General features: G+C 40.5%; 1 protein-coding gene and 1 long non-coding RNA gene across 6 annotated transcripts in view; one reads left to right on the top strand and one right to left on the bottom strand.

Moving 5' to 3' along the window:
• Positions 1-4,280: 4,280 nt before the first annotated feature.
• LOC132516159 (uncharacterized) lies at positions 4,281-13,658 on the bottom strand. 2 transcript variants are annotated; one of them, XR_009539272.1, is made up of 3 exons: positions 13,474-13,658; positions 12,895-12,955; positions 4,281-4,397 (listed from the first exon to the last, which is right to left on the bottom strand). It is a non-coding gene; the product is annotated as an uncharacterized LOC132516159 (long non-coding RNA). The 2 variants fall into 2 exon arrangements; XR_009539271.1 differs by lacking the exon at positions 4,281-4,397 and adding an exon at positions 10,152-10,279.
• A 298-nt stretch (positions 13,659-13,956) lies between these two features.
• Positions 13,957-26,250, top strand: part of FGGY (FGGY carbohydrate kinase domain containing) — a 411,736-nt gene continuing 399,442 nt past the window's right edge. For all 4 annotated transcript variants that reach the window (XM_060139919.1, XM_060139918.1, XM_060139916.1 and 1 more), the window contains exon 1: positions 13,957-14,071. The gene's annotated coding sequence lies outside the window, so the exon portion shown is untranslated. The remainder of the gene's footprint in view (positions 14,072-26,250) is intronic.

Below are 26,250 nucleotides of genomic sequence, written 5' to 3'. Positions count from 1 at the left end.
ATAGTATCTAAGCCCAAAGCTAAGAAGCAAAGAACACTCAAAATGCCCACAACTTTAGTGAACTTAGTTTCAATTAATTTGCCTCACTTCAGAGCACTGGAGTTAGCCTTACCAACATTTCTGGGTTGGAGAAAATGTGCAGATTCATAGATTCACAAACATTAAAGTTTAGAAGGCTGTCTAAGGGACAGCACCATTTCTTATGGAGCTTCCCCGTGAAAAGCTTCTCAACAGAGGCCCGGGTAGCTACTATCAATTAATTGGAAGTACCTTAGGACCAGAGACCTCTTTGCCATTTCTGGTATTCTAGGGAATGCCTTTGGGGAATATCCTTGTCATCACCTCCACACTTGAGTCCCTCTTTGGAAGGGGATCTCCTAATAGCCTTTTCCATGGTGGGGCCATAGAACTTTCTTATACCCAAGAGTCAAAACCGGTCTACCCCGTTGGAACTGACTTCCTTCTTGAGGAAAAAAAAAAAAAAAACACATCTAATCCCTCTTCCACTTGACAAACGTTCAGTGAACTGTTTAATTGATTGCTCCACTTACTATTTGTTGAGCAGTAACTATATCCTAGGCACTGTGCCAGACACTTGGGGTACTGTGGTGAGCAGGATAGACCCCGGCTCTCATAGAGCTTATACCTCAGCAGGAAAGAGACTTGATGACAACTGTGATTCTTCTGATCTTCAGGCTAAACACTCATAATTTCATAAACACTTGTATGCAGTTCCTTCACCATCCTGCTCAGCCTCCTCTAAATTCGGTCAAATTGGTCTAGGATCCTCTCAAAGGTGGGACTAAACAGAACACCAGGAAGAAGGCAGGGGAGAGCTTGGCCTGTCATGACTATCCTGGATTAATTGCTTTTCCCTATGAGTCTCTGAAGTTCAAATGATTATCAACCTTACGTCTGAGTCCCCCCAGCTGCCGTACGGGCTAGGGGATGAGGGCAGTGCCTAGACAATCTGAATGACCTGGAATAGCTGTCAGTTTCATTCTGATCTTGGGGCACTCCCACTGTAGGGGTTACTTTGCATTGAGACCATGGACTTCTGGATCAAAGAGATCTCGGTGTTAAGTCTCAACTCTGTCACTTACTAACTTAAGCAAGCTGGGCCAACTTTATGGGCATGTGACCCATGCAGTCATGAGGGTAAGGGAAGGGGGGAACCATGCTCATAAGGAGTCTGAACTTGGTTTAGCGCTCTGCTGTCACCATCTTGAAATTCTTAATAATTTCTCAACATGGGGCCCTGCATTTTTACTTTGCACTAGGTCCCACTAATTATGTAGCTGTAAGCAAGTTATTTAACCTCTCTGAGCTTTCACGTCCTCGACTAAGACACGGAAGATGATGATATCTACTCCACAGGTATCTGCGATCTTTACATGAGACAGTGTGTGTACCATGCATATTCCATAGTAAGGGCTACCCCCAACCAGTGTAAGTTAATGGCATTGTTATTTAGAATATCTCTTCTGAATTTATTATCTATGCTGCTAAAGTGAGCACTTCTGACTTCTATGTGCCCTTAATTATCCTATTTGTACCTCTTCTATTCTTCTAACTTAATAATACCTGCTTGGGAAAGGGGAGTTAATGTGGTTTTCTTGTTTGTTTGTTTCTTTACTGGGCATCTGATTTTTTTGTTTGCAAATACCACGTCTGCGTAGCTTACGCAAAAGGGAATTTTTGGAATGATAACATGATCTCAAAACAAACAAAAATAATAGTAAGACTGGAGAATCAGGCTTGGAAATGAGTAGGAACTAAGGCAGCTTCACTCCCAGGCAGAACAGTTCTGAAAAGGGTGGAATGCATGAGCTCCTACCATTTTCAGTCTGTGTCACTCTGCTGAAGTTTCAAATTCCAGAGAGAGCATGGCCATGGCCTACCTTGGTTCACAAGCTCACCCCCAGGCCAGGGAATGGCAGGGCATCTGATTACAGTATGTATCATAGATTGGAGGTGGAGGGGACTCTGCAAATTAAAAATGAGGTGCTAGTAGAAGGGGGACATTGGTTTGGAAAAATAAAAACAGAACAACAAAATTTCCCCAGAGTGTCTGCTATGTACCCGTCACAGTGCTAGGGTCTTTTGCATAGTATTCATTTGACATTACATTTACTAGCATGAGGTAGGCACTCTGTAGATATTTGTTGAGTAAGTGAATAATTGAGTGAACTTATTTACCTCTCATACAACTCTTGGAGGTAGGTAACAATAGTTCCATTTTACAGAAGAAGAAACTGAGGCTCCGAGAACAGTTTGCTCAAAATCACACAATCTACAAGTGGCAGAGTTGAGATTAAAACCTGATTCTGTTTGATTCCAAAGCTTATTTTTGTGCCACTGCATGCTGCCTGCCTTCCTTGGGGTATATCTGAGCGACCGTTCTAAACCTCAGGACCTCCTGCAGTGCTGCCCCAAAACACAGGAGCTTGATGAATTATCGTCATTGATGGGTTCTAAAAGGTTTATCTGGGCTGGGAAAAGTTCATTTTGTGATTCTCCACTAATTACAAAAAGGAAGTGGCGCAAACTCTTTAACCTGGGGCAGGATCTTTCAGTCTCTTCAACATTAAAAGGGTATGATAATGGTGTCTCCTACAAGGTTATTGTGTGATAACTGAGAGGATGTTTGTAAAGCCTTTAGCACAGTTCCTATAACAGAAAGCCCTCAGAAATGACACCTTATCTATAGGCTCCAAAAAGTATAGAGAAACAGGAAGAAAGTGCTGGGGAAGGCATGAGGTTTCAGTATCATATTTCATCAGTTAAGTCTTAATTTACATATCTCTTAGAAAGAAAAAGCATTGCCAATTAAGTTGTGACGATGCCTTCTTATGATTTCAAGTTTTTTAAACTTTTATTAATACTGAGAAAATCTCTTGTAGACACAATTAAACATGATTTAGATAATTTTTAATGAAAATCTCTTTTAGACTTCTTTGACATGTTTTTTAATCACATATTGCTCTTTTTAAAAAATTTATTGAAGTATAGTTGATTTACAATGTTGTGTTAATTTCTGCTGTACAGCATAGTGATTCAGTTATACATACACACACACACACACACACACACACACACACACACACATATATATATACATTCTTTTTCATATTCTTTTCCATTATGGTTTATCACAGGATATTGAAGATAGTTCCCTGTGCTATACAGTTGAACCTTGCTGTTTATCCATTCTGTATATAAAAGTTTGCATCTGCTAACCCCAAACTCCCAATCCATCCCTCTTCCACTCCCCCTCAGCAACCACAAGTCTGTTCTCTAGGTCTATGAGTCTGTTACTGTTTTGTAGATAAGTTCACTTGTGTCATGCTTTAGATTCCACTTATAATTGATATCATATGATATTTGTCTTTCTATTTCTGACTTACTCCACTTAGATAATCTCTAGGTCCTTCCATGTTGCTGTAAATGGCGTTATGTCACTCGTTTTTATGGCTAAGTAGTATTCCATTGTATATATATACCACATCTTCTTTATCCCCTCATCTGTTGATGGACATTTAGGCTGCTTCAATGTCAATCACATATTGCTCTTGTGTACATGTAAAAAGGAAAATTTAAGCAAAATACAATGGTTAAGGTATTCGTAAGACTTCACATTCAGAATGGTTCGTCTCTTCTGAAGCACTTTCCTCTCAGCTGTTGATATGTTTTTCCACACAATATTGTCAACTAAGCCACCAAGAGAGTTGGGGAACGCAGCATTTCTTAAAAGAGAGCTACTCTGCTGTCTTGGAAGTTTCTGTCAAGCCACCAGTACCAATTTGCCAATTTTGATGCTGGTGCTATTTTCTTATTCTACTAGAAGGTACAAATAGAAGGTTTCCAGACAACAAATGGAATTCATATTTGATCCTCCAAAGGACCGCAGGTGGTTTGTTGATTAAAACGTCAATGACTGTGGTTGTCCAGTCATTTTGTCCAGGAATAATAACCAAGTACTTCCAGGCAGGCAATGCAACTATGCATTGCTGGAGCCTAGTTATCTGACATCATCGATTGTAAGGGGTGCCCTGATTTCTGTGACGTTAAATGTTAAATAAGAATATGCGTCTTAGAATACATGAAATAGAGCATTAAGAAAGTTCTGGGAATGAGATGTCTTCAGACCTTTGTTTTATTCCTTGATTTGTCACAACTAGCTTGTGACTTCACAACTAGCTTGTGAAGCACAGTTGTGCTTCACAGCTGTGAAGCATTTGAAGAGAACTTAGGTATAATTTTGTTGAATCCTCTCACTTCACAGGTAAGAAAACTGAAGTGCAGAGAAGGGTTGTGACTTAGATCATCCAAGGACACTCTGAGTGGGAAATCCTAACTTCGGTTCCTCTGCCCTGAGCACTCCACTCTGCTGACTCCTATGAGAAAAGGGTTATTTCAGAGGAGTACATATCATTGGTGATCCAATGTTGTTCTGTCACTAGAAGTGCCACAAGGTTCTCTAATGGGCATCTATTCTGGGTATTTCCAACTGCTTTAGTCTTCTTGGCCTTTAAGTCCCAAATCAAATGTTCTCTCTTCTGCAACGTCTTTTCCAAGAGTCACTCTCAGCCCCCTGTCCCTACCTCCAAATCCCTAGGCAGGTAATTGCTCCAGGTTTTCTGGTTTTACAACACTTACTTCCTGTTCCTCTCATAGAAGTCATCATATTGTTAGATACGAATTTATTTGATTAAAAAAATTTTTTCACATGGAATATTACAAACATACACAAAGTAAACAGAATAGTTTAATGAACCTCGACGTACCCATCATCCGGCTTCCACAATTATCAACATCCTGTCATTCCTGATCTTTCTACACCTCCCTAGCACTCTCTACACTCTAAAAATTTTTTCATTTGATGTAAAATTCACATGTAATGAAATGCACAATTACAAATAGAGATGCTCATGTAACCCACACCCCTAGCAAGGTTTTGAGCATTTCCATCACCCCAGAGAGTTTTCTCATATCTTTTCACAGCTAGGCTTCCTCCTAACCTTCAACTTTCCACCCATCAGGCAAATGCAGGTAAGTTTATTTTCCATAATAAATTATGATGAATTTTACATAAATGCAGTCATACAGTGTATGTTCTTGTATGTCTAGCTTCTTTCTCTCAACATAATTTCTATGAGATCCATTCATGTCATTGTATGAATCAGTACTTGATTCTCTTTTATGACTAGTATTCCGTTGTACGGATATATGACTGTTTATCCATTCTTATGTTAATGGACATTTGGGTTGTTTCCAGTTTGGGAAATTAATAATAAAGCTTCTGTGAACATTCATGTACAAATCTTTTTTATAAATATGTATTTCTATTTCTCTTGGGTTAATACCTAGGAATGAATTGCTGGGTCACAGTGTAGATACATGCTTTTGGAAAATGGTTCTACCATTTTACATTCCCACCAGGAAAACAGGGGAGGTCCTGGTGCTCCACATTACCTCCAGTATTCATGTCAGTCTCTTTTTAATTCCAGCCATTCTAGACGTTATGAAGTGCTATCTCATTGCAGTTTGAATTTGCATTTCCCTGATAGCTAAAGATGTTGAGCACCTTTTCATGGGTTTATTAGCCATTCATGTGTCTTCCCTTATGAAATGTCTGTTTAAGCTTTATGCTCATTTTAAAATTTGGGATTTTAAAAAATTATTGCATTGTAGTCATTCTTTATATAATCTTGATTAAAATCTTTTCTCAGATATGTGTATTTCTTCCCACTCTGTGGCTTGCCTATTGATTGTCTTGTGTCTTTTGATGAAGTTTTATTTTATCACACTTTTTTATTTTGTGGTTATTGCTTTCTGTGTCCTGTACTATTGGCTTACATGCCACCTCCATCACTAGGCTGTGGGTTACTAGAGGGAAAGAGTATAAATATTTTTATCTTGTGCCCCAGTCTCCAGCACAGAGCCTGACCCATGAGTGCTGCACTAAGGCTTCTGGAGGTAGGGAGGAAGACATACGTATTCTCCTTCCTGTCTGATATCTCTTTGGGGAATAATCCCCGGCTCTCACTATTCAGTCCTGCTGGTACAGGTTCAGAAGCTCAGCTTTTCTGAATCCATCCCTAGGAATGCGCACTTGACTAAAAATGGGCCAATCAAACTTTGCTCAGCATTCTTGCAAGAAATAGGAGGATGGAGATACCCTCACCCTCATCTTCCAAGATTTAGGAGAACATTGTAAGGGTAAAGCAATTGCTAGCCATCTTTGCTACCATATGCACTGCTCTTAACTTGAATATGAAGTAAACATGGGAATTAAGAAATGAAAAATGGAGAACAAAAGACCCTTAAAGACATACTTGAATCCCTGGACCCAGGTTTTCCTAAAGTTCATCTCCCTTCTGAACTGCCCAAGTACATGAGACAATCAATTGCCTTTTGGTTTATTTGTTGTTTATTTAATCAAGCTTGATTTGTATTTTTATTTCTTACAACCAAAAGTCCTGTTTAGCATACTCCTTAACGTTACACCCTTGCCTTCAAGTTCCCGTATCATTTCCATAGCTCCAGAGGTCCTTTGGGAGGTGAAGGAGATGGAGTGGAGGCTGATATTTTTAAGTATCTGAAAGTGTATAAACAATAAAACAGGAGTTCTGGATCTATATATTATGTAGCAGTGTTGAAAGTCACAAATTTTTCATTATGATAAAAGCAAAATGAATTACAAGACATATCATGGAAAGACCTGCCACTAATATGTCTGAGTGTACCCCACTTCCTACTATCATTTTATTTCAACATATTGTCATCAAATATTTGATCAATAAATGAATTTAAAAAAATCCTCAGAAAGAACAAATTCTTTTAGTAGTGAAATGTTTGTCACATAAAAATTTTGAAAATAGAATTTATCATGTAAAATTGATAAAGTAGAGTTGTTCTGGTTAAAGATGTATGTATGTGTGCATATCTGTGTATGTGTGTGTATATCTGTGTGGTTTATGTGCCTGTGTGTTGTGTTTATGCATCTATGTATGGATGTGTTTGTTTATGTGTGTGCAGTGTATAAGTGGCTACGAGACTGTGTGTGTATGTATGTGTCTTTGTGTGGCTTGTGTATCAGTGTATCCATATCTGTTTGACTCTGCGTCTGTGTATTTGTGTCTATATTTCTGTGCATTATATTGTGGTCTAATTTGCATTTGTGTGTGTCTGTGTGTGTGTACTGTATGATATATTCATATGTCTATGTATATGTCTTGTGCTCTTTGTATAATGTATGTATGTCTGCATGTGTGTTTGTATAAATATGTATACATGCTTATGTGTAAGTCTGTGGGAATGTCTGTGTGGCTATATGGGTTTATGTGTCTGCATGTGTGTGGTTGGGGGCAGCAAGAGGGCAAAGTTACCACTATCCTATTCTGTACTTTGTGCAAATTAGGAAAATTTGCCCTCTCTGCTGGGGCAGAGCAGCCTCGCAGGTCCAGAGTTCAGCTGGCAGAGTGGGGACGGGGTTTCAGCCCCCACCAGCCCCCTCCTCTGGTGTCTTGAAGAGGAGAACAACCTGGCAGGGGAGGGGGCATTGCGGAAAGCCTGGGAGCCCATTCAGCCTCTTCTTTGCTGTGCAGGCACCTTCCGATAGGATCCAGTCTGAAAACTACCCAAACCAATGTTCTTTAATGGTTTCCAAATGCCATGATTCTTGAGAAGTGAATGGCAGTGGATACTGCACAGGCTCCAGGGGCCTCCTTTGATTCAGCCCCCGAGGCCTGGAGCATGTATGTCCTAACAGGCCGACTCCCACCCCTCCTTTGGCCTTGTCGTCATCTCATGGCCCTGGACTCTCTTCTTCCACCTGTTCCCTCGCTGTAGAAAAACACTCATTGGAGTTTAGGGTTGCACATTGTTGTCATGGCTCATCACATAGTTTGCACTTTTGTTGAAATGGCTCATGGTCAAGAGGCTGTGGGGTTGAAACTAGGCAGCGTTAGGGGAGAAGGATGTACGTGGTGTGGAACTGGTTAGGATGGTGAGGTTTGGGAACTGGGGAGTGGGTGAGCAGCTCACATATGGAAGACAAAGTTGGTGTTGCAGGGCGAAACCAGTGAGATTATTAGGACTTGCATTCATCCAAAGCCTTATATCCAACATGAGCATCTCTGCCCACTTTAGCTTCTCAGCAGAAGCTGCCTCTTCATTTTGGCCTGTGGCGTCTTTCGGTAGATGACTTCCGGCAAGTTGCTCTGCTTTTCTGAGCCTTCATTTCTGCAGCAGGAATCCCTACTCCCTCAGGTGCATGGCTGGGAGGAATCACTGTGACACTGCATGTGGAAGTGCAGAGCCAGTGCCCAGTAAATGTTAGCACAGTCTTTCCTTTCTCTTTGTACCCAATACCCGCTCTTCTTCTCACCATGGGTTGCCCCTAGCTCTTTCTCTGTGCTTTTAGTATAGCAGCCAGCTCTGGCCCAGCACTTAGCAAGTACTCAGTACATGTTTGTTAACTGAAGAGATGAAGGAAGGCAGGCAGGCAGGCAGACAGAGGGCAAGTAATAAAGTAAGATGGAACATTCCCTCATCTTTGATAATGAGCTACTGGCATCCTTTAGAGAAGAGAGTTGAATAAACTAATGATTTTGCATACAAAATATGGCTCTAGGTGGTGGCCAGGATGGGGAGTTTGGCAGCCTTTCTGGTCAGTGGTTTCCCCTTACAGACCATCTGTTGGGTCTCCAGTGAACTATTTCAGTTATTTTCCTCCTGAGAAGACAGTGTGGATTTGGAAGAGAGAGTGTATGCAGTGGCACCTGTTTCTGACAGAGGATCAAGTTTAAGGGAGGCTTAAAGGAGTCTAAGTTGAGAAAGAAAGGAAGAAAGACAGGAGAAAACAAGTTGGATTAGGAGCAAGGGACCCAGGAGGCAGGTAAAGGCTGTCACCGCCATAATTATGTGCCAATGATATACCCACTATTACAGAGCACTGTGCTAGTTGCCGAGATTATAAAGTAGAAGGCATGGTCCTTACCCTCCAGAGGCTTTCTGATCTAGGGAATGGAATTGGGTAGAAGACTAAGAAGTGTGGAACACTTACTATCTGTTCAGCCCTGGGACACATGTTTTAAGATCTATCTCAAGAAATAAATATTACTTTTCTCCAAGGAAACTACAGAGAGGTTAAGCAACGTTCTCCAGGTCACTCAGCAAACAAGTAGGAACTAGGAGAAGAACCCAGGTCTGTCTGCTCTCATGACTTCGTGCTGCTCACAGGACTGGGAGCAAGGTCACCAGTGCAGGCATGTAAAAAGGAAAATGAACTTTACAAGGTGTCCCGGGGCCGGTGCCGCATGAGTAATACATGATGATTGTTGCAGAAGCTTAGAATACGAGATGTGCTGAGGCCTCAGATAGAAGAGGGAACTTTGCCGAGAAAGTAGGCCCTCAACTAGACGCTGAAGGCAGACTATGAATCCAACAAGGGAAGGAGGGCGGGGGAGGCTTTCCAGGTGGAAGGAGGCATAGTGTGTGCAAAGGTGGGAGCTGGGAAAATTCACACCCTCTGGGTTTGTGTTGTGCATTGTGGAGTATGGGAAAGAGCCCAGCCTGCTCCAAACTTACTCACAGTGCAGCCTTAGGCCAGTCACCTAATCTTCCTAAGCCTCAGTTTCCCTATCTGTACAATGGTTGTGATAGTAGTCACTTTACAAGGTTACTGAAGACCCTTAGGTCTTCAATGCATGTAACGCACCTGGTTCCTCAGAATCACCCATCTCAGTTAGACCTCAGTCTAAATCACGCCCCCTCTCTCATAAGATCCTATGTCTCTTCCTACTTGCAACTGAATCCATATATAGATACAGATAGATATATTGATATATGCTTAACCTCTCTGTACTTTATACACACACACACACATATACACACACACACATATACACTTGCATGCTTATTTACTGAATGTCAGTTTCGTGACTGTCAGTTCCACGATGACACGGACAATATCTGTTTTTCTCAACACCATCTCTTTATAGAACAGTAGGCACTCAATATATCTTTGTTAAGTGAGTGAATACATAAATGTCTGAATGAATAAATGAATTCATGAGTAAATGAATAACCACACCTATTTCTGTGCCATGACTCTAAGAGTCTCGGGGAAAATGAGTCTTTTCTCTGGTGAGGGGCAAGTTGTTAATGTAGGAAAAGCATTCAGAGAATGCAGTCAGAGTAGCAGAAGGCCTCCACAGGTCCCCAGGGAGAAGGCCAGAACTCCTGTCTGCCTCCTGGTGTTTCATGAAACAGTCTGTGAGCAGGAAGGAAGTGACACAACGTCCAGTTCAGCTGGTTCCAGGCTTTCACAACCTAGCTCTTTCTGTCTCATTTAAGCCTGATGTGCTGCTTCACGGGTGTGACTTGTGACCTGTCTACTGGACAATGACCGCATGACACCCACGCTGCCCGGCAGCGACCTTGAGTGGGCATCTAGACTTTCCAATAATTGAGTCTTTTAATCCAATGCAACACAATAACCCTTTATATCAAGTTAAGGACGAGGAGTGGGGATAAACGGATTCACTAATAACTACTAGGCATTTGATACGTTCTAGGAGTTCCATGATAGAGGTAAGGACGGGGGGCTGAAGGATACAGAGGAGGCTATATGGCCCTGCCTAAGGTGAAGCAGTGAACACACAGTTGAATAACATTTATAGCTTTCAAAGTATGGTCTGTATATCATGTCATCTCAGTCTCCCTGTAGCCATGGAAACTATGGAAAGTAGGGGTGATATTTGCATTATTTGCTCCTAACATATAGGGAACTGAGGCACCTGGGGTTGGTTCAGGATATAGATCCTGTTTCAGGGCAGATATGAACTGAGTGCTCAGATCTCATGATTATCAGTTTAGGGAGCTTTCTTTCTACTGGACCTCACCGTCACACACTGGACTTTATATTGGTCAACTGTGTGAGGGTGCCTGCAAAGTCACAGTCCCCCTACCCCTTGTAATGTATTTCCAATGCACTTTTGTGATGGGACATCAGAATCTAATAAATCAGAGGTTGGCAAGCTAAGGCCCACTGGGGCACACTGGCCATTGTATGCTTTTGTAAGGTTGTATCCAAACACAGTCATAGCCTCTCGTTTACTTTTATCTATGATCGCTTTGCCCTACAAAGGCAGAATTGAGTAGTTGCAACAGAAACTATGACTCACAAAGTCTAAAATATTTACTGTTTGGTCCTTCATAGAAAAAGTTTATCACCTCCTAGAATAAATGAATAGAATGGAAGTAAATGGAAAAAAATAGATTCATTCATTCACAACAGGCATTTTCTTTCCATTTAAAAGAAAATGAGAATGGGCCACAAAATTACGCCTCTGTCACTTGGCTGGATGACACCGAAAAAATCATTTATACTCTCTGAGTCTGTTTCTGCACCTATCACCTTATAGAGTTGCTGTAGGATTTCTGTGAGGTAAGGTATATATGTATCAGTTATGATTAGGTTTGGCCCCATGGACAGAAAACACAAAATTAAAGTGTCTTGCACAAGAGAGCAGCTTCTTTCTTACAAGTAGAAGTGGGCAGTGGGTGTTCGTCTGGTGCTGCATGGTGTCAGAAACTTAAGCCCTTGCACCCTGGGGCTTTGCTGTATGTAGCTTTCATTCCTGAAATCCTCTCATGGTCCAAGATGGCTGCTGGTGCTCCAGCCACTGTGCTGTTGCTGCTATTACCACTAATGATAGCATGATGATAAGAAGAAACAAACCTCAGATCAAATACAAAATGCCTAGTAACAGAGATATCTATAAAGACCAGGAAGCAAATCCATATTAATTCAAGTTTAGCCAAGATGAGACCTCCTGCCATAGTTCCTAAGGCAACCAGTATATTTCATTTATTCTATTCCTGAGGTACAATGAGGAGGGTCTGGAAGCTGTCTTACACGTATTCAGCATCTAACACTTTACAAAGTATTTCCATATTTGTTACCTCATTTACTCATCATGATACTCTGGAAAGGTAAGATGAATAGGTCTTAATATTATCATTCCTGTTGTACATGATGATTCACACAGGTGCCAAGTAACCAGATCCTAGTACCTCCTACATTCCCGAAGAGTCCATGGTTAGATCTCCGGATATTTGTTGGAAATGAAGGTGAACAGTCATGGTGTGGAAGAAAGAAAATGACCCTGAACGGGAGCAAAACTTGCCACCCCAAAATGTCTCTTTGGCACGTGAATTATTTACAGCTGAAAACAATCAAGGCCCAAAAAGACTCAGGAAGAAACTCGGATGTCCTCCTTAGCTGCCTAAAGAATGTAGACAGAGGACCTCTTCCAGGAAGACAGCTATCATTGTACTATAGTATGAACTAGATATGGTAGACCGAGAGGAATCTAGGAAGGTTTTTTTGTTTGTTTTTTTAAAATTCCTGTGTCCCACTGTCTTAGCACACCCAGCAAACATTTGTTTACCAAACATTTGCTTTTCCATCTTCATGTAAACTGCCTTCCTCCCTTTTGAAGACATAAACCATTACCCCCTACATCCTTTTTTTGTCTTTAGTGGAAGATGTCTTTACAGAGTTACTCAGTTTTGCTGGGTCTCTCCCATGTACACGTTATTAAACTTTCATCTGATTTTCTCCCGTTCATAATGTCAATTTAATTCTTAGACCAGCAGAAGAACCTAGAAGGATAGAGGAAAATTTCTTCCTCCGGCATCCTCAAACCAGGGCCCCTAGCAGATGCAGCTAATCACGTGGCCTCAGCCCCACTGAGCCACTATCCTCGCCTGTAAGACCAAGATGAGAGCATGTATTTGGGGTTGTTATGAGGATAGCAGTGTGACTATCATGCACATGGCCCATACTCCAGTTCTGTGAAATCAGTTATTACCGAGGCTTACCTCTCATGACCAGTGTGTCCTTCGAAAATCACTTCCTTTTACTGCACCTCAGTCTCCTTTTCTAGGAAAATAAAGAGTTTACACTTCATAAACTGTCTTCCAAATCTCAGTCCCATCAGCTTGGGAGCCTGCCTTTTTAATAGACATGGCTTATGTTTGAGCTCAGGTTGGAATCTTCCCTGCTGTTACTTATTGTGAGTCTCAAAACAAGCTAAAAAACGTTTCCTACTCTTTGCATCTGTAAACTATGGACAAATAGTACCTAGCTAACTGGAAAGGTAAGGATCATGAAGATTAAATGACATAGGTGTGTCCAGGACCCACCAGACTGTAACTTCCTTAGAGGCTGAGGTTCATTTGTTTTGTACATTTACAAACTGACACCTTTTCAGAAGGTTGTTCACAAAATTGGTTGAGAACATTTTCGTAAAGTATCTCGGGAACAAGACCTCATGCAAAGTAAGCATTCAATAAATATTATTATTATTAATTTCTTTATTTTAACACCTGTCTGCAAGAGTCTTGCTGTTCAGTGCATGGTTGAGAAGCGAAGTTACAGGATACACGTCGGACACGTACCCAACAGCGGCTGAGGGGAGTCTGCGTGGGTGAGTTCTGCGAGAAGAGCCCCCAGACTAGGAAACTCTCGGCCTGAGAGGACAGAGCCCACTTCAGGCCCTTAAAAGCTCAGGAGAGGCCTTCCCTGGTGGCGCAGTGGTTGAGAGTCCGCCTGCCGATGCAAGGGATACGGGTTCGTGCCCCGGTCCGGGAAGATCCCACATGCCGCGGAGCGGCTGGGCCTGTGAGCCGTGGCCGCTGAGCCTGTGCGTCTGGAGCCTGTGCTCCGCAACGGGAGAGACCAGAACAGTGAGAGGCCCGCGTACCAAAAAAAAAAAAAAAAAACCCTCGGGGAGGCGGGAAGAAACCGGAAGAGGATGCAGTCCACTCCAACCGACAGGCGACCGCCGCAGGAGGCCACGGCAGGGCGCAGGCGCGGGCCAATCCCGGGTTCCGTTCAAAGGGCCAATCGGGGCGAGTTTTACAGGGGCCGTGGCCGGCGGGGGCGGGGGCGGGGCCGCGCGGAGAGCGGGTCGGACCGCCCAACCGAGGCTTGGTGCGGCTCCGCGCGGTTGTCGGCAGGGCCGCGCTAGCTAAAATGTAATTTCAGATTGGAAAAGTAAGTGACCCTCCGCCCAGTCCCACGTGTGTATCAGGGGCTTTAGCAAAAGCGCAGGCTCGCCGCGCGCACGTTCTCCAGCTCGAGAGCGCACCCGGGCCCAAGCCTCCCTCCCCTTTCCCGCAGTCGCTTCCTCCTCTTCCCCCTCTGGCCGCCTGAGTCTTAACGCCAACGCCAGCCGTGCGTTGGCCCCCGAGACCTTGTTGAGTCCACTGTGTCCGCTCCTGGGTGAGGCGTACGGCCACTCAAGAGAAGGGTGGGCCTTTACTGCATCCCCAACGCTGCCTAGGAGATGTGTGGAACCCGGGGTCCCCTGTCATCACTATCCAGTTAACTATGTTAATTTTCTCTCTCCCCCCTTCCCACCGTATTTTAGGACATTTCCCCAGGCATTTTTGAACCTTTTAATTCCAGTCTGGCTACCTAAGGCATTTTAAGGCCAGTGCTGCTTGTAGCTTTCAGCAGCTTATGGTAATGTTTGAGGTGCAATTTAGTTTAGATGGTATAATGATCTTTGGGTACAGTTATCCTGGGTAGGAAAGGCCTAGGAGTGTCTTTCTATTTTTATTAAAGTCCTTTCTTTTTAAGCTGAACAAGATGCAAAATGGTGAATTTCCCTAATCATTGGCTATTTTCCACTAAAGCACTTCTCATGTCTTAACTAATTTCGTCTCTAAATTAAAAAGTCAAGTCATTTCCAAGATAAGGAAGAGCAGCCATTATTAGGTTACTTTTTAAAATAGGATATCAGGAGGGAGAGAGTGGTTATGCTTTTGAACCACAAGTCAGTAAGAAAGAAGGCAAGCCTTCTCTTAGTTTGTAACTGGTATATAGATGGTAGAATTCTGCTTTGTTTTGTTTTGCTTGCTTTTCCCCTCTTTCCTATGATCCACCGACTGCATATCCTGAAATTGTACTTTTTAAGTTGCCAGCTGGGTCTTCCAGCCTTTTGACTGCCTCCTGGTCTTCTGGGAATCTCCTGTTAATGAGGTCCTGTGGTTGGCTTTTGACTTGGTGGCCACTGGCCTGGCTCTTGGAGGGAGCCAGCAGAGGAGGGCCTCCTGGTGGGAGGCTCCAAGAACTCTTATTAAGGATGATTGAGGGAACAGAGAGGGTGAGAAGGGCCTGGAGATTGATTTTGAGGGGGAGGGAAGTTGGGAGCCTCCCTGCTGGATTTGGAAGTCAAAACATGTGTCTTGGGAGAAAGGAGTAACCCAGAGGGTGGAGATCTGTGTCTTTCTGGATGAAATTAAGAAGTTTACTGGGAGGATACTGAGCCTTCTTCCAGGCTGTGTTAATTTTTACTATGGGCCTTGTCTTTTCCTGGAATCTGGTTCTCTTTCCCTAACCTTTCACTTGGTTCAAATCACAGTCAATTACCAGCTGGTTCTGAAAACAGTTTGAGGTAGTGAATCTTACCCTTAAGCTCACAGCCAGAGTGGGACACCCCCCCCCCAATTAAAGTATTTGAAATAATTATTTTACCAGAATGTACTACAGAGATTATTCAACCTCTTACCTGCGCATATTTTTATAAGGTGGAATTTAGAGTCAACCCAGCTGATGTAAGAGGCGGTCATCCAAACCGGCTCTTGTGTTCATTTGTTTGTTCACTAATTTGGGAATGTGTTCTTGGCCTGGCATTGTGGTAGGCTCTGGGAAAGCAAGGATGAACAAGACTTGGTCTTTGCTTTCAAGCTTTCATCCAGTCTGCTTCTGTCTAGTCTGGCAAGGGAGATTATATGATAGTGAGCTTAGTGCTGTAGCAAGGTAGAAGAAGATTCTCCTCTCTAATGGGCTGTATGGGAAAAGAATCTAAAAAAAGAGTGGATAGATGTATATGTAGAACTGATTCACTTTGCTGTACACTTGAAACTAACATAACGTTGTAAATCAAGTATACTCCAATAAAAATTAAAAAAAAAATTCTCAGGAGTTGAGAGAAGTCCAAATGGCCCAATATAGGCTTTTATTGAAAACTTCTCAGAGGAGATAATACCCAAGTTGAGTTGCAAAGCATCGGTGTGATTGGGTTGGAGAAAGACAGAGGAAAGGGGATTATCTGACTTGGAACAGCATGGGCAAAGCTATGCAAGTCTGGTGCATTGTTGATTAGTATGGGCGGACTGGAAAGGGTAAGGGGAAATCACCAGAAAGGAGGTTCGGGAGAGTGAAAAGCCCAGATCAGGGAAGGTCAGGTGAATCAGGTTAAGGGAGTTTGAAATGCATCTCCAGAGCAAGCAGCAGCTATTGAAGTGACACTGTCAGATTTGTGTTTTAGAAAGTTAATTCTGGCTGCAGGGTGGAGAATGAATTGGAGTGGTGAAGATTGGAGAGAGGCTATTATAATGCAGGTGAGAGATGGGTTAGTGTAGTAGCTATGTGACTAGAGGAGAGAGATTAGAATAGAATGGTTAGGAATTAATTACTGATTGAATGTAGGGGATGAAGAAAGGATGTAGCAGTCAAGGTACCACAGGAAAGAAAAGGCATTCCCCACTAGGATATTTTTCAACAGCTTTATTGAGGTATACGTGACATACAGTAAACTGTACATATATAAAGTGTCTAATTTGAGAAGTTTCAACGTATGTATTTATCCATGAAACCATCATTACAATCAAGATAAAGAACATTTCTAATACCCCCAAAGATTGCTCATGCCCCTTTCTAATCCCTCCAAGAACCAGTGAGTTGTTTCTGTCACTATTTAAACTCTTTTAGGATTTTATCTGTGGGGGTCATACAATATGTATCTTTTGTGTGCGGTGGCTTTTCCTTAGCATAATCCTCTTGAGTTTATCCAGGTTATGTGTGCATGCATAGTGTTTTTTTTTTTTTTCTGAGTACAACTATACCATATTTAGTTTATCCACTAACCCATTGATGGACATTTGGATTATTTGCTGCTTTTTGGCTACTACAAATAAAGCCGGTATCCATATTTGTATAAATGTCTTTGTACAGCCTTCATTTCTATTAGTTAAATACTTAAAAGTGGAACAGCAAGTTCACGTGGTAGGTGTATATTTAACTTAAGAAACAGCCAAACCGTATTTCAAAGTGATTCCAGTTGCTCCAACTGGTGTGATCACTCTTTTAAATTTCAGCTATTCTGATAATGTGGAATCCTCTCATGGGATTCTATTGTGCACTTCCCTAATGACTAATAATTTCAAACTTCTTATCATGTTGCTTATTTCCCTGTGTATATTTCATATATCTTCTTGGCTGAAGTGTTTATTTCTTTTGTCCACTTTTTAAAAATGGGCTGTTTGTTTCCTTATTGACTTTCAAGAGGTTTTTTTCGTTGTTTTTTGCGGTATGCGGGCCTTTCACTGTTGTGGCCTCGGCCGTTGCGGAGCACAGGCTCCGGACGCGCAGGCTCCGCGGCCATGGCTCACGGGCCTAGCCGCTCCGCGGCATGTGGGATCTTCCCGCACCGGGGCACGAACCCGTGTCCACTGCATCGGCAGGCGGACTCTCAACCACTGCGCCACCAGGGAAGCCCAAGAGGTTTTTATATATATTCTCATTAATAAGTTCTTTATCACAGCTGTGATTTGCAAATATTTTATCCCATTTCGTGGCTTATATTTTCATTTTCTTAGCAGTATCTTTTGAAAAGCAGAGTTCTTAATTTTGCTGAAGTCTAATTTATCAATTTGTAATTTTGATAATGTAAATTTTATCAATTTATTCCTTTATGGACCATGGTTTTGGTATCTTAGAAATCATGCCTAGCCTGAGATCTCAAATATTTTCTCCCATTTTTCTTTTAAGAAGCTTTATTGTTTTTTATTTTACATTAAATCCAGGATCCATTTCATGTTAACCTGTAGGACCAGATGTGGACAAAGTTTATTTTTTCATATGGTATCAGTTGTTCCAGCACCATTTGCTAAAAAATCTATCCTTTCTCCATTGAATTGTCTTTGTACCTTTGATCAGAATTAATTTACCATGTGTATATGTGGGCCCATTTTTGGATGTTTTATTTTGTTCCATTGATTTCTTTGTCTGTTTTAATGCTAGTACCACTTAGTTTTGATGACTGTAGTTTTGTAATAAGTATTAAAATCAGGTAGTATAAGTCCTTCAACTTTGTTCTTTTTAAAAGTTATATTGGTTATTCTGCATCTGTTACATTTCCATTTTACAGTCATTTTGTCAGATTCAAAATAAAGGCCTGTTGAGATTTGAATTGGAACTTCATTTAATTTATACATTAGTTTGGGGAGAGAATTGACTTCTTAAATATTGAGTTTTCTGACCCATGGACACAGTATATCTGTTCATTTATTTAGGTTTTCCTTAATTTCTCTCAGCAGTGTCTTTTAGCTTTCAGTAGATGGGTCTTTGTCAGGTTATCTGTAGGTATTTCACATTTTTTGATGCTATTGTAAACAGTATTGTCTTCTTAGATTTCAACTTTCAGTTGTTTGTTACTACTTATATATTGATCATGTATCCTGCCATCTTGCTAACTGACTTATTAGCTCTAATAGCTTTTTTGTGGGTACCATCAGATTCTTTATGTGATCATGTTATCTGTGAATAAAGACAGTTTTACTTCTTCCTTTCAATGAGGATGTCTTTTATTTTTCTTGCTATAGTGCGCTGGCTAGAATCTCCACTCAGTGTTGTGTAGAAGTGATGACAGCAAATGTCTTGCCTTGTTCCTGAGCTTAGGGAAAAGCATTCATATCTTCAGCATTATGACTTATGATGTTAGTTGTATATTTTTTGTAGAAGCTCTTTATCAGGTTTAGGAAGTTCCATTCTATTCCATCTTTGCTGAAAGGGTTTTAGGAAGTTCCATTCTATTCCATCTTTGCTGAAGCGTTTTTTTCTTTGTTTTTTTTAAATGAAGAATGGGTATTGTATTTTGTCAGTTGCTTTTTTCTGTAACTATTGAGATCATCATTTTTCAGACTCTTAATATGATTAATTACATTCATTTTTTGGGGGGGGGAATGTTAAATTAACTTTGTATTCCTGAGATAAATCCCAGGACCTATATTATCCTTTTTATATTTTGTTGGATTCTGTTCTATTTGCTAAAATTTTAAGAATATTTGCATCTGTGTTAATGATGGGTATTGATATAGTTTCTTTCCTTGTATTTTAAGTTTTGTTATCAAGATAATTCTGGCCTCATAGAATGAACAGGCAAGTATTTCCTTCTTTTCAGTTTTCTGTAAGAATTTGTGTAGAATTGCCATTATTTCTTTTCTTAAATATCTAGTAGAGTTCATCAGTGAAGCCATTGGGCTTGGAGTTTTTTTATGGGGGAGAAGGAGAAGTCAACTGATTTAATAATATAGGACTATTCAGATTATCTGTTTCTCCTTGAATGAGGTTTGATAGTTTGTGTATTTCAAGGAATTTGTACATATCATCTAAGTTGCTCATAATATCCCCTTATTATCATTTTCATATTTATAGAATCTGTTGTAATTTCATCTCCTCATTCCTAAGACTGGTTATTTGTCTCTTTTCTCTTTATTTTCTTGATCATTCTGGCCAGAAATTTATTAATGTTATTGATCATCTCAAAGAACCAGCTTTTGGTTTCATTTATTTTCTTTATTGTTTTCCTTTTCTTTTTTAACTTACTGATTTCTGCTCTAAAATTTATTATTTCCTTTCTTCTGTTAACTTTGGGCTCCTCTTACTCATTTCTTTCTAATTTATTAAGGTGGAAATTAAGGTCATTTACTTGAGACTTTTCTAAGATAGGCATTTGATGCTGTAAATTTCTAAGTATTGCTTCAACTGCATCCCACAACTTTTGCTGTTTTTATTTTCATTCAGTGAATATACTTTCTAGTTGTTTTTAATGTCTTTTTGACCTATGGTTATATAGAAGTGTGTTATTCAGTTTCCAAATATTTGAGGATGTTCCACATATCTAACTATTATTGACTTTTAATTCCGCTGTAGTCACAGAGAGTACTTTATATGACTTGAATCCTTTTAACTTTTTGAGACTTGTTTCATGGCTCAGAATGTGGTCTGTCTTGGTAAATGTTCCACGTACACTTGAAAAGAATGTGTAGTCTGCTCCTGTTGGGTAGAGTGCTTTTTACATGTCAGTTAGGCAGCTTCATTGACTACTCTTAATGTTTTATATACTTGCTGATTTTCTGTCTATCTGTTCTACCAATTATTGAGTGACATATTTAATTCTCTCGTGATAATTGTAGACATATGCATTTCTCCTTGCAGTTCTATCAGATTTTGCTTTATGTATTCTGATGCTCTGTTATTATGTGCATTAATATTTAGGATTTTTAGGTCATCTTGGTGAATCATCCCCTTTATTATTTCATAATTTCTGATGATATGTTTTGCTCTGATAGCTACTTAATCATTATTCCCGATAATATTTTTGCTTTAAAATCTACTTAATGTTATGTTAATACAGCAAACTTAAGCTTTCTTTTGATTGTTCTTTTATGGTATATCTTTTCTTCCTTCTGCTTTTTAACCTATTTGTCTCCTTATATTTAAAGTGGGCTTCTTTTAGGCAGCATATAGTTAGACTGGGTAACAAAGCAAGGTCTAACAATCTCTGCTTTTTAATTAGGGTGTTTAGACTATATATAATGCAATTCATGTGGTTTGTTTTAAACATATCATCTTGCTTTTTTTTTCTATTTGTTCCATCTGTTTCTTGGTCTCTTTTCTCTCTTTTTTTGTCTTCTTTTAGATTAATTTTTTTTAATTTCATTTTCCCCCTTTATTGGCTAATTAGGCATATCCTTTTTTCAGATATTATTTTAGTGGTTGCTTTAAGGTTTATAGTGTACATCTTTAATTTATCAGAGTCAACTTTCAAGTGGTATTATACCACTTCATATGTAATATAAAACCATATAACAATGTATTTCTAATTCTTGTCTCATAGCCTTTGTGCTACTGCTATTTCATGTTGTATATTTTACTTCCATATATGTTTTAAACCCCACAATACATGGTTATTATTTTAGTTTTAAGCAGCTCTCTTTTTAAGACATTCAAAAAATATTTAGAAGTCTTTATATGTACCACATAGTTACCTTTATGCTCTTCCTTGCATTTTATGGATCCAGATTTCCATGTGATATTATTTTTCCCCACTTCTTGTGGTGCAGTTCTGCTGGTGGTGAATTTTGGTATGTCAGTTTTGGTATGTCTGATAAAATCTTTATTTTAGCTTTAGTTTTGAAAGATTTTTTCACAGCGTAAAGAATTCTAGATATAAAGTTTTTCTCTTTTAGTCCTTCAAAGATCTTGCTCTACTGTCTCATAGCTTACATTATTTCTGATAAGAAATCCATTGTCATTCTCATGGGTTATTTTTCTTTTTTGCGTAATCTGCCACCCCCCACCCTGACTGCTTTTAAGTTTTTCTCTTTATCATTGGTTTTGAACAATTTAATTATGATGTTTCTTGGTTTAGTTTTCTTTATATTTCTTGTGCTTGGGGTTCATTGATATTCTTGATTATATGGGTTTATAGTTTTCATCAGATTTGGAAAATTTGTGTCCATTATGTCTCATATATTTCTCCTGGTCCCTTCTTTGTTCTCTCTTTCAGGTATTCCCATTTCACATATATTAGACCACTTGAAATTTTTCCACAGCTCACTGATGCTCTGTTTATTTTTTCAAAATCTTTTTTTCTCTTTGTTATATTTTAGATAGCTTCTGTTACTGTGTCTTGAAGGTTACTAATCTTCTGTGTTATCTAATCTCATATAGTTAACTTTTCATCTCAAACATTTTATTTTTCATTTCTAGAATTTCAACTTGAGTCTTTTTTGAAATCTTGCATGTGTGAACTTTTAAGTTCACTCTTTCCTTTAGCTTTTTGAACATATGAAATTCAGGTATGATAGCTGTTTTAATATGTGTCTACTAGTTCCATCAAATGTGTCAATTCTAGGTCAGTGTCCATTGATGTTTCTCATTTTAGTAGTATTTTCCTGCTTCTCTGCATGCCTGGTAATTTTTGGTTGAATATCAGACATTATGTATTTTACCCTTTTCAGTGCTAGATATTTTTTGTATTTCTATAAATACACTTGAGCTTTGTTTTGGGGCATGAGTAAGTTATTTGGAAACAGTTCTATCCTTTTGAGTCTTGCTTTAAGCTTTGTTGAGTAGGGCTAATTCTTCTTCACTGCTGAGGTAAAACCCTTCTGTGTACTCTACCCCATGCCCTGTTAATTATGAGGTTTTCCACACTGGCTGGTCTGAATAGGCACTATTCATGGCCCTGTGTGAAATCCACTGATTGTTCTCTGTGATCCTTTTGAGTGCTTCTGGCTCAGATAGTTTCCTCACATACATACAGTGATTGGTACTCTCCTGAATACTTCAGGAGCACATCCTCCTGTGCATCTCTCTCCTGTCTTGTACTTTGCCCCAAGAATTCTAGCCTCCTTGTTCTACTTAGACCTCTAGCTCTGGCTCCTCAGTTCGGGAAACTGCAGGGCTTGGTATGGATTTCCTCTTCTGTGTCTTCTGTCCCAGGCATTAAACTTGAGCAGTTTTAGGATACCTCATTTTTTCCCCATCTCTTTGAGATTACTGTAGTTTTTTGCCTGATGTCCAGTGTCCCGAGAACCTTAGTTTCCTGTATTCATTATTTTAGTTGTTTTAGGTGGGAAGGTAAATATGGTGCCTGTTACTCCATCTTGGCTAGAAGTGGAGGTCCTCAACTGGAATTTTTGAAGAAAATTTTAAAAGGGACTATTTGAGGTTATGAGGAAGGGATTTATATAGGACCCTGGAGGTCCTATAACCCCTTCATCAACTTAAATTATTTAGAAAGTTCTTAACAACATGGATGACAAAATGAAGCAGAGTTCATATGCAGGTACATATGCAGTGCTGTGTGTGTGGGCTGGGTTTAGGCAGAGTGGAAAAATAAAGTAGAAATCATTCAGGCTAAATGTCTGTGTTGCCAGTCCCTTGGGCGATCTGGATTTTGGGCTGAGTTACACTGAAATCTGTTGCAGACCAGGCTGAGAGCTGAGTATCTTGAATTCTGCTACACTGGCCATGGGATGAAGAGATTAAGAAAGGACTCAGTTACTGATCGGCTATGGGGGATGAAAGTTGAGAAGGCAAATTATAAAATCAAGCATGATTTATATACACCAAACTCAATGTAGTTTACCAAATTCTGGGATAGTAGAATTATGTGGCCAACTTTGATATTAGAGTGTGGCTATTGGTCGGCTGTTTTAAATCATCATGTGACATAGTGGACAGAGCATGGGGTTGAAGACCCTCTCTGTTTTTTACCGACTCTGTGACATTGGGCAAGTGACCTAAATGCACAGAACCTTAGTTACCCCGTCTCTGGGTTGTGGACCCTCCAAAGTTGTTGGGAGGATCAGCAAAGCTGTCTACTAAGTCACTAGTGCCAGTCCTGGAAGAGAGTAAATGCTCACGCAAAATCTGTTGATCCAAGACGAGGGTTGGCACAAAATATGAGTTTGAGAAACATTGCGATTCATGTGAAGGTACCTATTTACAGGACATATTAATAGATAATGCTGATTTCTAGGGACCTATTAAAGGAAGAGTAAGGTATTTGAAGAGGGCTACCTCCAAGCCCACCTTCAAAGGCACTTCGTGAAGACACCCCAGGTCCCCTTCCCTTTTCTCCTGAACCAGTTGTTCTGATGTTAGTGTCCGAGATTGGGTATTGGGCTGGATGGGCTACTGATTTGTCCCAACATGTGTTGCATCTAGGGGGCCTCCAGGAAGGTAGAGAAGACCTGCTGTGTGCTCACGGTGGGCTGGCTACTAGCCCAGCTTCCCTCGTCTCCACACAGCATCATGTGGGAACATGGGTATCTGAAGATCATTCTTGTTAAATGTACCAAGTGCCCCGTATCCCTTCTTCCTCCCTCTTTATTTTAGGAAAAGCCACGGCATGGAGGGGTTATAGGAGCTAAGAGTATATAGCAAAGAGGAAAGAAAACTCAGGAGGTCGTGAGAGTCATCTTAAAACGTTTGAAGGGATAGCTCACCCAAAGGAGGTTAGGTGGCTGATCCCGTGGGATAAAAATGAGGACTAGAGGGTGGAAGCCATATAAAGTAGAATTCAACTCAGTACGAGGACCTTTCTTCTTATTATAGTACTAGCTGCGTATTGTGAAAATTCAAACAGCACAGAGAGGGGAAGTTAAAAATTGCCCTTCAAGCTTCCACCGCATTTCTTTTTCCTAGATGTCACTGCAGTACGCAGGCTTTTGCATATTCTTCCTGAAGTTTTGTATGTTAGGTCCTTATACAATACAGTGGTTCTCAAACTTTAGCATCTGTCAGGGTAGCCTGGCAGATGTGAGCCGCACTCCCCAGAGTTTCTGAATCAGTAGATCTGGGCTGGAGCCTGAGAATTTGCATTTCTAACGTGTTCCCTGGCGATGCTGTTGCTGCTCCTCTGGAGATCACAGTTTGAGAACCACTGTTGCTTTTCCTCTTTACAGAGTTAATACAAATGCGTTCATACTATGGTGTCTAAGAACTTGCATTTTTACTTAATAACATATAATTAGCAATTTTCTTTAACTTTTCATTGTTTTTAACAGCTGATTCTGTATCAGTTTTAGCAATTCCCCTATAAATAAACATTGAATTTGTTTCCAGGGTTTTTGTGAGTGTGCCCTTGCCTTTAAAAAAAAGAAAGTTGAAATGGACATTTTTGTATACATCTTTTAGATGAGCCAATCTTAAATGCTTAGAAGTTCAACTCTTGGGTAAAAGGGTAGATTTTGAAAACAGAAAGGAGGTTGAACCAATTAATCTCCCACTAAAAGTGTCTGAAACTGCCTTTTTCCCCAAACTCTTGCCAAAGATGGGTACTAGCATTTTCATTTTCTTCCCATTTTTTAAGGTGTACAATTATATCTCAGTATTCTTTTGATTTGCATTTCCCTCCATTATTTGTGAGGCTAAAGGTTAACATGTATGCATTGTATGTCTTTTTCTATGAACTGCAAGTTTTTATTTCCTCCATCACAAGGACGAGAGAACAGTATGAACAGAGGCACCAAACCTTCATTTGAGGGACTGCTAGTAGCTTTGTAGAGTTGGAGACTCAGGGGTTGCAGTCAGGGAGGAGGCAGGGAGGTAAGGTGAGAGGCACAGGCAGAGCCGTAGCTTTGAGGGCCTTGTGGGCCAAAGAAAGAACTTGGGCCTTACTTTGGGCAGAGGTAGTACTGATGGTGTTTAAGCTTACGGTGTAGTTCTTGGCAATTTTAACAGGGAGTGTTTCTGGAGGGGCAAGCTGTCCAATAATCTTCCAGTAACTCATTCTTTAGGCCTTTCACCCTGGGCCTTGAAGCCACCTGGCCATTCTTGATAAACAGGTAAACACAAGACTAGACCAGAGGCCTCAGCCAGCCTCAGGCTGGGCGCTGTCTTCAAGGGAGGAATTTTGCAAGATGGTACAGGGACTGGATTTTGTTGCTCTACCTAATACTGTACTGCCCTGAGCCCTTCCTGAATTTACTGACGTCTGACAGCAGTCATCAAGGTTGGTGGGTTCTTCTGTTGTTTTTATTTGAGTGACTTTCTGAGAAAAGCTGTGGATTTGGGCCAATATGCTAATGATAATGATATTGCTTTGAAGGTCTGATTAGTTCTGTAGAATATTATTTTATAGTTAATTATGTCAACAAATCAACAGCAGCCTCTTGGAGAAGAAAGTGAAAGAGGGAGATAAACTACATATATATTTAACAAATTGTTCAGAACTCCAAGAGAGGTAGGAATTCATGTATTACAAAGAAGAGTCCACTTGACAATAAAAAATCACTAAGTTTGCCTGTAATTTTCCCTGTTATGTGCATAGCTTTGTAATTGGCTTATGGGGTTAAACTATAATAACTTTGCATTTAGAATCAGGACACCAGCCCTGGCTCTCTGTGTGTCTGTTCTGCCACTTTTCTGCTTCCAGGGTCCTAGCATGAGAGTAAGAGGCTGTCAGATTCAGGCTTTGGCTTTTAGTGAACTCAGGCTGTGAATTGGGTTTGTGAAAGATAGACCCCATCTTTCTTCTCCCCTCCGTGCATGTGTCTGTGGGAATGGGGCTCTGGGTCAAGGAAGATGATTGACCTGGGAAGGGGTGCAGTGCTTTACACACAAGAGACGCTTGCTGATGGTGCTTCTAG

This window comes from Lagenorhynchus albirostris, chromosome 2, assembly GCF_949774975.1.
Source record: "Lagenorhynchus albirostris chromosome 2, mLagAlb1.1, whole genome shotgun sequence".
In the NCBI taxonomy this organism is placed as follows: domain Eukaryota; kingdom Metazoa; phylum Chordata; class Mammalia; order Artiodactyla; family Delphinidae; genus Lagenorhynchus; species Lagenorhynchus albirostris.
The sequence above is the reverse complement of the archived record's forward strand: the minus strand, read 5'-3'. Positions and strand labels throughout refer to the sequence as shown.